The 13,030-nt window shown below is 41.5% G+C and overlaps 1 protein-coding gene across 6 annotated transcripts in view; it reads right to left on the minus strand.

Annotated features, from left to right (window-relative positions):
• Window positions 1-13,030, minus strand: part of SHROOM3 (shroom family member 3) — a 173,010-nt gene that overhangs the window by 77,711 nt on the left and 82,269 nt on the right. The gene's annotated exons all lie outside the window — the stretch shown is intronic.

A 13,030-nucleotide genomic window follows, 5' to 3' on the forward strand; every position in this document is an offset into this window, starting at 1 on the left:
TTAAAACTGGATTTTTGTCTTCAATTGATATTATAAACACGCGCAAACACTATACACCTGTCACACAATCAACGGAGTACCCACGCAAGCCTTTGCTATGCGTCGGAAGCAGGGCGGCTATTGTTGCCTGCCCTGCGTTTCGTGTCTTGTGGGAATCTAGTTTGGGGTGAAAGTTATGTTCAGAACTTCAGCTTTAAATAAGTGGTCAGCCCTTCAGTATAGACAGCATACTGTGGCAGCCACTATGTTGTGGAAACAAGTTTTAGCTGGAAGACACAGCCAGGAGCTCTGTGGGGAGAAGAGTAAGACCAGTCCTGCTGCTTCTTTATCTTGTTTCCTGAGTGCTCAGGGTCAGGTGAAATCTCATAAGAGTGGAACAGATCCCTCTACTCCTGTATGAAATGTCACTTCAAATTGGTGATTAGAAACATACTTTGGATCCAAATCTTACCTCCCACACAGCCTATGTTATACCAGTGAAATCCATCACTATGAAGAGAGATCCCAGGGCTCCCATTGTACCACAGATTCTGGAAAAATACTTTTTATTTGTATTGGTAACTTTGAGGCATTGTCAGATATTTGTAGATGAAAGGAAAACCACCTGTCTCGTGGGATCAAAGCTGAGCCTGGAAATGAAGACATCTTTGCAACAATACAAAATTATGCTAGCAAAATTATGCAAGTTCCCTCACCTGGCACCTCAGTGCTCCTGCAAAATGGTCTATCCAATCTTTCACAAAGCATAACTGATAAATGACCTTGGAACAGTTACATGTATCAAGTGTATGTATGGAACTCCCAAGAAAATTATTAAAGATGGTCTCTGTAAAGTCATGCTGCCTTTCAGTTCCTATTAAAACTGTACTCAGAGGGACTCTGGGTGGCTCAGTTGGTTAACCATCTGACTCTTGATCTCAGCTCAGGTCTTGGTTTCAGGGTCCTGAGTTCAAGCTCCTCACGTGGAGCCTACTAAAAAAAAAAAAATCTAAAAAAAAAAAAAAAAAAGACTGCTCAGAAGTGGTGCTTTCACACTGGAATCCAAAGCATTTTTTTTTAAAGATTAAAATAGACATATTGATCAAGAAAGAAAGCTTTTATTTTTGTTTAATTTTTTTATTTTTTAAAAATATTTTATTTATTTATTCAGGAGAGACATAGAGAGGCAGAGACACAGAGGGAGAAGCAGGGTCTTCGCAAGGAGCTTGATGTGGGACTTAATCCCTAGACCCTGGATCAAGCCCTGAGCCAAAGGCAGATGTTCAACTGCTGAGCCACCCAGGGGTCCCAAGAAAGAAAGCTTTTAAAAAATGCTAAGAACTTTTATAAGGAGGTACCAAATTGGGAAATAAAAGTGTATAACCAGCTCTAAAAGACAAGGGCATGCATGGCCAATTGGGAGCCTACTATTTGCATGGTTTTTCTTTTGTTTAAAGTCATAATTCTTTTTAAAACACCTTAATGAGATAAAATTCACATCCTATAAAATATATACTTTGAAAGAAGAATGTGTTGGCTCTCCTATCCCCACCTGCAAGACTTCTCTATGCTGGCTGGAGTGAATAGTAGGAGGAAAAGACCAGAGACTGTGCATGTACAAGATCCACCAAGGTGGTGATGGCAAAGGGTCATGAGTCAGAAATGGGGTGGTGAAAGGATGTACATCCATGGTGGCTCGTCTAGGCACCTGGTGCTTTCACAGGCCAAATCATTTCCTCTTGTTTCTCTTAAATATTTCCACCTCTAAGCCCAAATTCAGTTTGAGATAAACAGACTAACCTAAAGATATTTAAAATCACATCAGATTAGCTCTGCTACTTGAGCATCTAGTATAATTCCAAATGGTTTGATTCATACTGTATACACATTTGGAAGTTGGTTTCTCCACTACAATTGTCAGGTCTTATTAGTAAGGAGAAACCTGTGAGAATGAAGATCTTTTTCAAACAAAAAGTTTAAGAAATTCAGTAATTATTCTTTGAATTATTTAATTTCAATTAGTCTAACACATTTAATTAATTATAATTTTAAAGAAACGTATAGAAATTATGTACATGACTGGAGTTCTGAATATTTTTTTCACAAATTTAGCTTCTTGTCTATATTAGAGTAGTATAGTTTTGAAATATACTTTGTACTTATTTTTTTAAGATTTATTTATTTATTCATGATAGAGAGAAAGAGAGAGAGAGGCAGAGACACAGGCAGAGGGCGAAGCAGGCTCCGTGCAGGGAGCCCAACGCAGGACTCGATCCCGGGACTCCAGGATCGAGCCCTGGGCCAAAGGCAGGCGCTAAACCCCTGAGCCACCCAGGGATCCCCAAAAAATATACTTTGTACTTAAACTACTAAATTAAATTTCACATAGGGGCACCTGGGTGGCTCAGTTGGTTATGCATCTGACTCATGATCTCAGCTCAGGCCTTGATCTCAGGCTTGTGAGTTCAAGCCCCATGTTGGGCTCCACACTGGTCATGGAGCCTACTTTAAAAAATATATTAAATTTCACTTAGGAATAGTCAACCATTATTCAGCTTGGCATTCTTTTTATAATTCCAAATAAGTGAAATTATAATGTGAAATTTGTAACTATTTGAATAATTAAATAATTATTAATAATAATAAATAATAATAAAATCATCTCGCTCTTTCCACTGCCATGCAATAAATTCCTGGTTCATCTATTCTCTTTTTTGGGCTATGACGCCTTAGAAAAACGAGGTCAATATCTTTTGAATACTGAAAGTTGGTTCTAGGGACTGTTTAATGGTCAATACAAAAACCTCACAAATAGGAAAGAGTATACTTGTAGCATGGGTTCTTGTGAGCAAACCAAAGTCTTAGCTATAGAGAACAAACTGAGGGATCCTAGAGGGGCGGAGGGTGGGGAATGGGCTAGATGGATGATGGGCATTAAGGAGGGCACTTGTGAAGAGCACTGGGTGTTGTATATAAGTGATGAATTACTAAATTCTACTCCAATACTACCCTAGATGTTAACTAACTAGAATTTAAATAAAAATTTGAAACAAACAAAATAAAATGGACTTGGAAAATTTGAAAAAAAAAAAAAAAGAAACATGGGTTCTCGCTTCAGAAAGAAAATATTAGGAGAATGTTTGGGGTGCTTCCTTCTCAAATAGGTAGTTAGATTTAACATGGACATCACACAATTTCTAATGTAATATTCACTTTAATAAATATTTTTATTTTTTTGAACCATCCACAGCAAAATGTGAAAAACAAGTAAACAACTGTCTTAGTGAATAACATATTAAAATAGAAACTTAAAGTAAGTAAGTGCATTTAAGACCACTCTAACCCTGAGAAGTAATTTATTTCATGAAGCAGTGATTGTAACATGGAAGGGAAAAATCCTGTAAGATCTTTCACCTCTCAGTTCCTTGTCTTCTCAGCCCCGTAAGTCTTCCCTCCATCACAGCCCTTTGCTGTCAGTGACCCAGTGAGCCCCCAAGAAGGGAGATGCTCTTGGGGAGCTCACAGCTTCCTCACCCTCTCTCAGCTGAGGCATCATCTCCTGCTGGCAGCTGACTCATATTGACAAGGGCACTGCTGTGTTTTCTGTTCTTTGGGGCCCTAGGACCATGATCTCAAGTAAAGGCCTTTATGTTTCCTGCCTATTACCTGTAAAGTGACCTAGCATCTACTACAGTTGTATGGCTATGAGCATGGTTGCAGCATGCGTGGTTCAGGGGGTCAGATCTGGGATCCTGCATCAAACCTGCATAGGTCTAAGTGGAAGCCAAAAGGAAGAACAGAACAACAAAACCAGCAGATGAGACTCAAAGGGATTGCTTCATGGACATGTAGGAGATGAAGGACATTTACAATGTTGTGGGAGTCACTGATTAAGGACCAGTCTCACATGTCAGCAGCCTCGAGTCACTAAGAAGACAAGGATGGACAAGCATTCTCTTGGGAAAGTCTTGATTGAAAGGTTAGAATTGGATCCTGGAAATTGGAAGCAACTTAAGTGGTCATATTGGAAATGGTTAGATTAATACTAAAGCATATAATGCAGCATTTATAAGGAAAGAGGTAGACCTATACGTAGTACCAGAGATGTCCATATAGTTAAGTGACAAAGCTACATATACATTATATACAACATATAGTATGTTTTACAAAAGTCTAGGAAAACATCTGAAAAGAAATACTAAACTATTCTGGGCAATAGGACTGCAGGGAGAGAAATCTCAGGGGATAGACATAAGTTTACCTTTTGCTTTTAAACACCTCTATAGAATTTGGGCATTTAAAAAAAATAATAAGTACAATACAATTTACTTTTTGAATTAAATGTTGACAATAAAGATTTTAATAATTACAAAAGCACCCTGAGTTCTGAAATGTTTCAGCCAAATAAGCTAATGTTGATAAACTGAGTATTTTATGTCTTCCCATGCTTGCCTCTCACTTTCTCATGTTGACACTGTGTAGGACAGCAAGGCAACCCAAGGACTAAAGTCCATCCCCAAAGCTCGGACTGAGCTGTCACATCTTGAGGGTGAAAACTCAACTTTCTGAGAGTCTGGGTATCGCAAGACTAATAGGGAACAAGAGAGAGAAAGGTGGAAGATGAAAAATAGAGAGGGGGAATAAAGAAAGAAGAGTTGGAGAAGGGAAGAGGGGAAGAAGGAGAGATGGAGCTCCAGGGTAAAAGACAAGGGGGAGGGCAGGAGGGAGAACAGAAAAAGGAACATCAGATTCCTATAAACATGAAGATGTGCTCGAACACGTATATTAAGTACATAAGGAAGAACATGCAATAGGCTGTTAATGGAAGTAACCTGAAAGAGGTGGCATGGGGAAATGTTAACTTTATTGTTTTTGTTTTACTGTTTATAGTATTTGTTATCATAGAAAATACCTTTTTTTTAAAAGTAAACTCTATAAAAAATAAATAAATAAAAAATAAAGTAAACTCTATCCCCAATGTGGGGCTCGAACTCATGACCCAGAGATCCACGGTCGCACGCTCTGCTGACTGAGCCAGCCAGGTGTCCCAGTAACATCGAATAATAAAAATTTTAACAATAAGGCACACTGTAGATAAACAGTTATGAAGCAACAGGAAAACTATTCAGCAAATCTGCCCTTGATTGTAACTTTGGGCATATCACAGCCTAAAGCCTTTACCTGTCACCTAGATGCATAATCTAATAAATATGGTATTTGGTATCGGAGGGATTTATGTATTGTGGGAGAATAAAAGTCTTCAGACAAAAATCTAATAGGAGTGAAATCCAAGAAGTTGTCAGATTTATACACCACCAACATCTTGAATGACAATGTTCTGAAGGTAAAGAAATGTCAATTAAGATTGCATTGACTGATTAAGAGCTATCACTAGTTCTGGTCACACTGCTCGCATATGCATGTGATCCTCACATGTTATTGTAGTGTCACCAATGACAGTACACCCATTTCTCTTCTGGACATGAGGAAATAATTTCTATGCCTTCAATAACTGGAGAGTATCGTGTAAGTAAGAGGAGTCCTGTTCTGGACATGATTTAGATCATAACAGTACTTCTGCTCAGATTTTGATCAACAAACTTGTTCAGGAAGTTTGGGAATAGCTTAAGATAAGATTTTCCCAATTGACCTTTTCTCCCCCTTCTTCTTTTCCTTTCTCTCTCCTGGACCTACTTCAATTCAAATACTGCCTGTTGAGTACCTGCTAAGGTCTAGGCTTTGGGGATATCGAGTTGGATGAAGTCCTACCCTTGACTCATCAGGTGCTCATCAGAAATTTTTTTTTTTTTTTTTTGGGATCCCTGGGTGGCGCAGCGGTTTGGCGCCTGCCTTTGGCCCAGGGCACGATCCTGGAGACCCAGGATCGAATCCCACATCGGGCTCCCGGTGCATGGAGCCTGCTTCTCCCTCTGCCTATGTCTCTGCCTCTCTGTGTGTGTGTGTGTGTGTGTGTGTGTGTGTGTGTGTAACTATCATAAATAAATAAAAATTAAAAAAAAATAAATAAATAAATAAAAATTTTTTTCCATCAGAAATTTAGACATCTGGGATCCCTGGGTGGCGCAGTGGTTTGGCGCCTGCCTTTGGCCCAGGGCGCGATCCTGGAGACCCGGGATCGAATCCCACGTCGGGCTCCCCGTGCATGGAGCCTGCTTCTCCCTCTGCCTATGTCTCTGCCTCTCTCTCTCTCTCTCTCTCTCTCTCTCTCTCTCTCTCTCTCTATCATAAGTAAAAAAAAAAAAGAGAAAAAAGAAAAGAAATTTAGACATCTAAAGAAACTATTTCAGTACCACGTGATAAGAATAGTTGAGTGTGGTGATCAAGAGCTTGCTAGTTGCGTGCAAGATTAATCCATCTTACTAAGACCTTTGTCCTTCCTCTAAGTAAGCATAATTACACCTCCCATAGGTTTTTGTGAAGATAACATGAGATAATTATTGAGCATGTGCGGGGTGGGGGGGTGAGATATCAACTATTCTTATTCCTTCCATTGAATCTCCCCACAGTCCTGTCTTTCCTCCCAGTCAGTGCCATTCATTGACCAAAGAAAGGATGACTCAGTAGAACTCATGTAGCAAAGAAATCCAGACAAAAGTCTTAAGATTTGAGAGAATACTCAGTCAGAAGCAGTTTTTCCTCCATGACAGACATTACAACTTTCTAGAACTCACCAAAGAAGGGCAAGGCAAATCAGAGAGAAGTGAAGGGGAGTTAGAAATGAGAGCTAAGCTGAGTCCTACATGGGGCAAGATGGAAGCTTCAGATAAGCTTAGGGATTTGAGAGCAGAAAGTGTGAGCGCCCTACCCCCCCCAAGCAAGAATCTGGAGAGAGGGCTTAGTACTAGAGTTGTTAGGAACTCAGTAAGGAGGAGGAGTCAACGAAATATCTACGTGGTGTACCTAGGCAGGAGAGAACTCCACACTTCCCACCAATCCTCCCAACCCAGGGTGGGCCAGGGGAAGCAGAATGTTTCTGGTAAAGCCAAGACAGCAAAGACGCTGGACAGATCTGAGGAGGCTGCAGATACCACCATCCCAGCTTGCATGGTAACCAGATACATCAGATACCAGCATGGGGAGATGGGGATGGGACATGATGGCCAAAGGTGCAACTTCACTCGGCCTCCATTGGATACACACAAAGCCCTGACTCTGCCTAAGGCACTCATAACTCAGCTGTGACCCCAGGAGCTGAAGGAGACTCGGAATTAGCTGATACTAAGGTCTGTCTCTGCTGAATGAGGTCTCAAAACAGAAATTAGTCAGTGTCTAGAAAACCAGTTACATTCTTGCATAATTGTGTCAGTGGCTAAACATTTAAACCCACCACATGTAAAATCTGCAGCACTGTGTGCCTAGCATGTGAGAGCTTTAAAAAAAAAAAAAGATTGGGATGCCTGGGTGGCTCAGTGTGTGTGAGCATCTGCCTGTGCCTCAGGGTGTGATCCAGGGGGCCTGGGATCAAGTCCCACCTCAGGCTCCCCACAGGGGAGCCTGCTTCTCCCTCTGCCTGTGCTCTGCCCCTCTCTCTCTCTGTCTCTCATGAATAAATAAATAAAATCTTTAAAAAAAAAAAAAAAAGGGAAGTGCAGACTCTGGAAGCAGAATACTTGAATTGGAACCCTGGCCACAGGCCCTACTGTGTGGCCTTGGGCTGGTCATTACCTGCCCATGAAGCAAATTCTTTACCTACAAAATGAGAGCTTAAAAACCGAACCCGAGTCATAGGATTGCTGCAGGTTTAACTATAATACTTCACACGAAGCACGTAGAATGGAGCCTAACGTAAAGTAAATGCTTATTGCATTTTAGCTTTATTTGTAAGGCTGCACTTAAAATCAGGATTAAATCGATATGGGGAGAATGATGATTACGTTGGATAATTATGGAGAAATCTTCAACTCCCGGCATTCATTTAAATGCTTATCACCAAGCAAAATTTCAGGAAGAAAAAATCTTCTTTGTAAATTTACTCGTAAAAGGTACAGGCCAGGCTGCAATTCAAACAACTAAAGCTCACTAATGATCACAGTTGTCTGTGGTGGAGTAGGGGTTTTTCCTCTTCAGCTCTGAAGCAAGCTCTGAACGGGTTTGGTGTGCACCTCCCCTCAGCAGCAGCAACCTTCTGGAGCAAGGTGAAGTGCACTCGGTATGTGAAGGGCATTGGACTCTCGGAAAAAGGCATGTGATATAGGTGACAATGAGTGCTGGTGGCCCAGGATCCTGAAAGGTAAAACCCCACAAGTGACAGATTGTTAACAGCATGGGTTCAACTGGAGTGCATTCCTGGCATGCCCTTGTCACCTGGGAGAACTACACAGGGAAAGCGGGGAGGTGGTGTGGGCGAGGGCAGTCAAGGCTGGGCCAGCCAGCATTCTCAACCTAACCTGTGCCTGAGTAGAGCACGAACATTATTTTTTGTCAAGGAAAGTGAGTCTCTTTATTTTTTCTAAAGATTTTATTTATTTATTTGAGAGAGAACGAGTGAGTGTGAGAGAGCATGAGTCAGGGGGAGGGGAAGGGCAGAGGGAGAAGCAGACTCCTTGCTGAGCAGAGAGCCCAATGTAGGGCTCAATCCCAGGACCCCGGGATCATGACCTGAGCTGAAGGCAGATGCTTAACTGACTGAGCCACCCAGGTGCCCCAAGGAAAGCAGGTATTTTAATTGATGATGTCCAAGAAGTGTAAGAACTGAGGATTGAAATCTGTTCCAGACATAAGCCAGTAACATTCCGATGGAAGCTTTACGTTTATTCTCTTTCTCTTTCCAGAAAAAATATGCATACGTTTTGGAAGATATAGATGAAGATAAACAAGGATCTGGGGGAAGTATGAAGATATAAAGAGGGAGAAGCATAACCCACATTTTGGAGATGGAATTCAGTCAATTCCTGCCATGGGCTGGCCCCTTGTATTTTCATAGCAATTGCTTCCCTAAAAGACCCTATGATGACTGGTAGGAAAGGGTGCCGTGGAGACCATGCAGGAGCTGAGAGAGCAAAGGGAAGAGGGAACAAGAGTAGATCTGGGATGGAAAAACACCTGCATGCCTGGAGGGCAGTGGGTGGAGAACTGTAAGGCAAGTGAAAGTACCTGAATCTGACCACGTGTGATGCCTGAGGAGCTAGCAAAAGTGGTTGTGGACACAGGTGATAATGTTACACACTGGCATACAAACTGAACAACTGATTTATAGAAATCTGTTTTAATGACTAAAAGTATGTTATTCCACTGCGTACTAACCTCTGACTTATTTATTGTTAAAGAGCTGCCTCCCTGACGGAGAGAAGTAATCAGAATCGCCAGGGATGGTTTCTACATAACAATACAAAGCATCCACAAAACCAAAACTGCTTTTTATAAGAATTGCCCAATGATTTGGCACTCCTTGTCTTTACCTTGTATCAGAATTTTAGGCCTTTCAAAAAGGACATCTTAATTGTATTCATAGCATCGAGGCACCTATACTACTGGATAGGTTTCTTCCTAAGAATGTGTTATATGAAAACGTGCATGTAAATTTTTTCCCAAGACTTTATTTATTTATTTATTTATTTATTTATTTGTTTATTTATTTGAGAGCAAGAGAGCATGAGCCAGGGGGAGGGGAAGGGCAGAGAGAGAAGCAGACTCCCCCCTGAGCAGAGAGCCAGTTGCAGGGGCTCAATCCCAGGACCCTGAGATCATGACCTGAGCTGAAGACAGATGCCTAATCAACTGAGCCACCCAGGTGCCCCTATATAAATACTTTAAACATTTAAATGTCATCGACACTGCCACATTCTGCTTTAAGAACAACCCAAGGTGCTACAGAAGTATAACTTCCAGAGACAAAAACAAGGAAAGTTGCTAGGGTAAAACCAGTTGGAATTTCTGAAATGTGGATGACTCACTTTGATGATTTACTGCTACCAAGGTTTAGACAATATGGTATTTAATGTCTACATATTTTTCAAAAGGACTTAAATCCTATTTGGTACTTTAGATTTTTTTTTTAAATCACCTTTATCTTCATTTAAAAGCTTATTTTTGAAAATAAAATTTTCCACTCGCTAGTTGGCAGCTTCATTGGTCTTAAAGTATTAGCTTCTCTGGCTCTCAAAAGAAAAACAGAGAAATTAAATGTTTCTCCTGTTTACTTTTTTTTGGCAGTCTTACTTTATTGACTTAAAGAAGCCAATTCATCTGCCCTTATTCTTTAAAAACCCACAAACAGGGCAGCCCCGGTGGTTCAGCGGTTTAGCACCACCTGCAGCCCAGGGTGTGATCCTGGAGATGTCGGGCTCCCTGCATGGGGCCTGCTTCTCCCTTTGCCTGTCTCTGCCTCTCCCTCTCCCTCTCCCTCTCCCTCTCTCTCTCTCTCTCTCTCTCTCTCTGTGTGTGTCTCTCATGAATAAATAAAAAAATAAAATCTTAAAAAAAATAAAATCTTAAAAAAAAAACCCACAAGCAATGTGCTTTTTAAAAGGAGTCTAGCCACCAAGCACCACCATAATAGCTCATTTTCTCAGATCTCTTTCATTTGCCAAGTTACACGGTTTTATGTTGTACTTTCACGTGTAGATTCAAGCAATGAAAAAAATTTTTCTTTACTCTCCAGCTGATATGTTTTTAAATCCAACTGTCTCCTAGTAGGTGTTCAGGAAACCCTTCTACTCCAAGCCAGATGTCAGTGTTATTTTACATACTTTAGTTCTCTTGCCTAGGAACCGGAAGATAAGATGGGAGAGAAAACTCATTTTTAAAGTTCTTGTAATCAGCTTCTTTGGGAGGTGTCCAGAGTGCACTTATGCTGGCCAAAGGCAAGAAGATAACAGGGCCCTGGGCAGATCCTGACAGGCTGTTTGTTGGCTGCCGGTTCTTGGTGGTAGACCAGAAAGAGCTGAGCCACAGCCTATCAGTGATAGTAAGGGCCACCATTCATCTTGTGCCTAGTATTAGCCCTGTACCATGCCTTGGGCTTTATATACCTTTGTTCTAATTTTGACAATAATATGTCAAAGTAGCTATTACCACCAGTTGCACGTTATAGACTAGAAATGAAGCTCAGCTTTTTTTTTAAGATTTTATTTATTTATTTATTTATTTATTTATTTATTTATTTAGAGAAAGTGCAAGTGGGGGCAGGGGCAGAGGGAGAAAGAGAATCTCAAGCAGACTCCCCGCCGAGTGTGGAGCCCAATATGGAGCTTGATCTCAGGACCCTGACCTGAGCCGAAACCAGGATTCAGACGCCTAGCTTAAGCAACTGTGCCATAGAGGTGCCCCAAGCTCAGATTTTAAGTAACTTGCCAAGGTCCAACAGTGTAGAAGGGACAAAATGAAGAATCAGATATCTGCCTGACTCCAAAGCCCAAGCCTTGTTCTTATCACCACCTTGGATGACCAAGATAATATTGCAGGTTAAACCACTTCAATAACAGGACAAGGTTCTGTTGTCTTCTAGCAGGAGAAGGAAAGTGAACGCATCCATTGTCTACAGGCAGAGTCTTTATTGCCATTCAGAGCACCAAGGAAAAGAAATCTCCTTAGAAAGAACCCTTTTGCCCTATAAATATAATGGAGGATAAGCAAACCCCCGTATCTCTCCAGAATGATTTTCTTTTTCCTCAGTAAATGGAAAGTTACTTTTCCCCTTTAAAAATTGTGCCTTTTCCCAAACAAAGGGCACTTACCTTTGCCTGAGTCCATCCTTATTAACTCAGCTATAAAGGACAGTTTTTCTAACTACCTTCAATGTATCCAATTATTACCATTTTTGCAAGTGTGCCTTGGTTTCCCTTCCTGGCACTTTCTTTTCTTTTCTTTTTTTCCATCTGGGTTGAGACTCCTCCCTCAATCCCAATCTCTAAGTAAAGAAATTCTAGCCAACCTCCCAAGACCAGAAATATGTTTCTTTCTCAATGAAACTTCTGTGATACTTTACCAAAAGCAATGTCTCTCTCTGGTTCAAAAATACATCATTTAGGGGGATCCCTGGGTGGCTCAGGGGTTTGGCGCCTGCTTTCGGCCCAGGGCGTGATCCTGGAGTCCCGGGATCGAGTCCCACATCAGGCTCCCTGCATAGACCCTGCTTCTCCCTTTGCCTGTGTCTCTGCCTCTGTGTGTGTGTGTGTGTCTCATGAATAAATAAATAAAACCTTTAAAAAATACATCATTTAATCATCTGCTATAGCCTTTATTACATTTTACATCCAACTGAGCTTTTGGTGCCATTCAAACAGAAGTCTCCCTTCCTAAACTGAGAGTGAGCCTCATCCTAGATGCCCCCAGTACACGGCACTGTGGAGGCCAAGAAAAATCAAGGCCATTCCACCTCAAGGTTAGCATTAGCACAAGTACAGCCATCTTAGGCCCCTGTGAATAAGAGCTGAACTTTATAGGAAAAACTGCAGAATGAATCCCATACCAGAAAGACTACAGAGCTCAGAATTGCCCTAGGCAGAGAATCCCGTATCAGAAAGACAACAGAGCCCAGCCTGTGGTAGAAAGTCCCATATTAGAATGAGAACAGAGCTCAATGCCCTTGAAAGCCCCACATCAGAATGTAAACAGAACTTGAGAAATTCTTCCACCCCTTCTGAAAATCCCCTAGACCAGCCTATAAAAAACCCAGCTGTAACCCACTTCGGGGTCCAAGTCTCTGCTCCGCTGTGTCGGGTGCACTTGGACCCAAGCTCGAGCTTGTAAATCAATCCTCCTGTGTTTGCATCGGTGTCAGCTCCTCGGTGGTTTCTCGGATTCGCAATCTTGGGCACAACAGGCACATGTTGGTATTGGGCAAATTAATGTTCCTAGGCCTTTATACACATGGCCAGCATCTCATTTTTGAGTCCAGGCTGTTCTCGTCTTCCTTTGTTTATGTAAGGCACATTCTTTCAAGACTATTCCCCAACTGTTCTAGCCATTTCCCACCCCAAATTTAGGAGCTAAATTTTTGGTGCTTGTTACATACTGCTTTGAAGCATTATTTATTGGCCCCAGCTCCTCCTGGGGCCAATGACTGTCTGGGTGGGGCTATTACCACTTT

Source organism: Nyctereutes procyonoides, unplaced genomic scaffold (assembly GCF_905146905.1).
Source record: "Nyctereutes procyonoides isolate TBG_1078 unplaced genomic scaffold, NYPRO_anot_genome, whole genome shotgun sequence".
Taxonomy (NCBI): domain Eukaryota; kingdom Metazoa; phylum Chordata; class Mammalia; order Carnivora; family Canidae; genus Nyctereutes; species Nyctereutes procyonoides.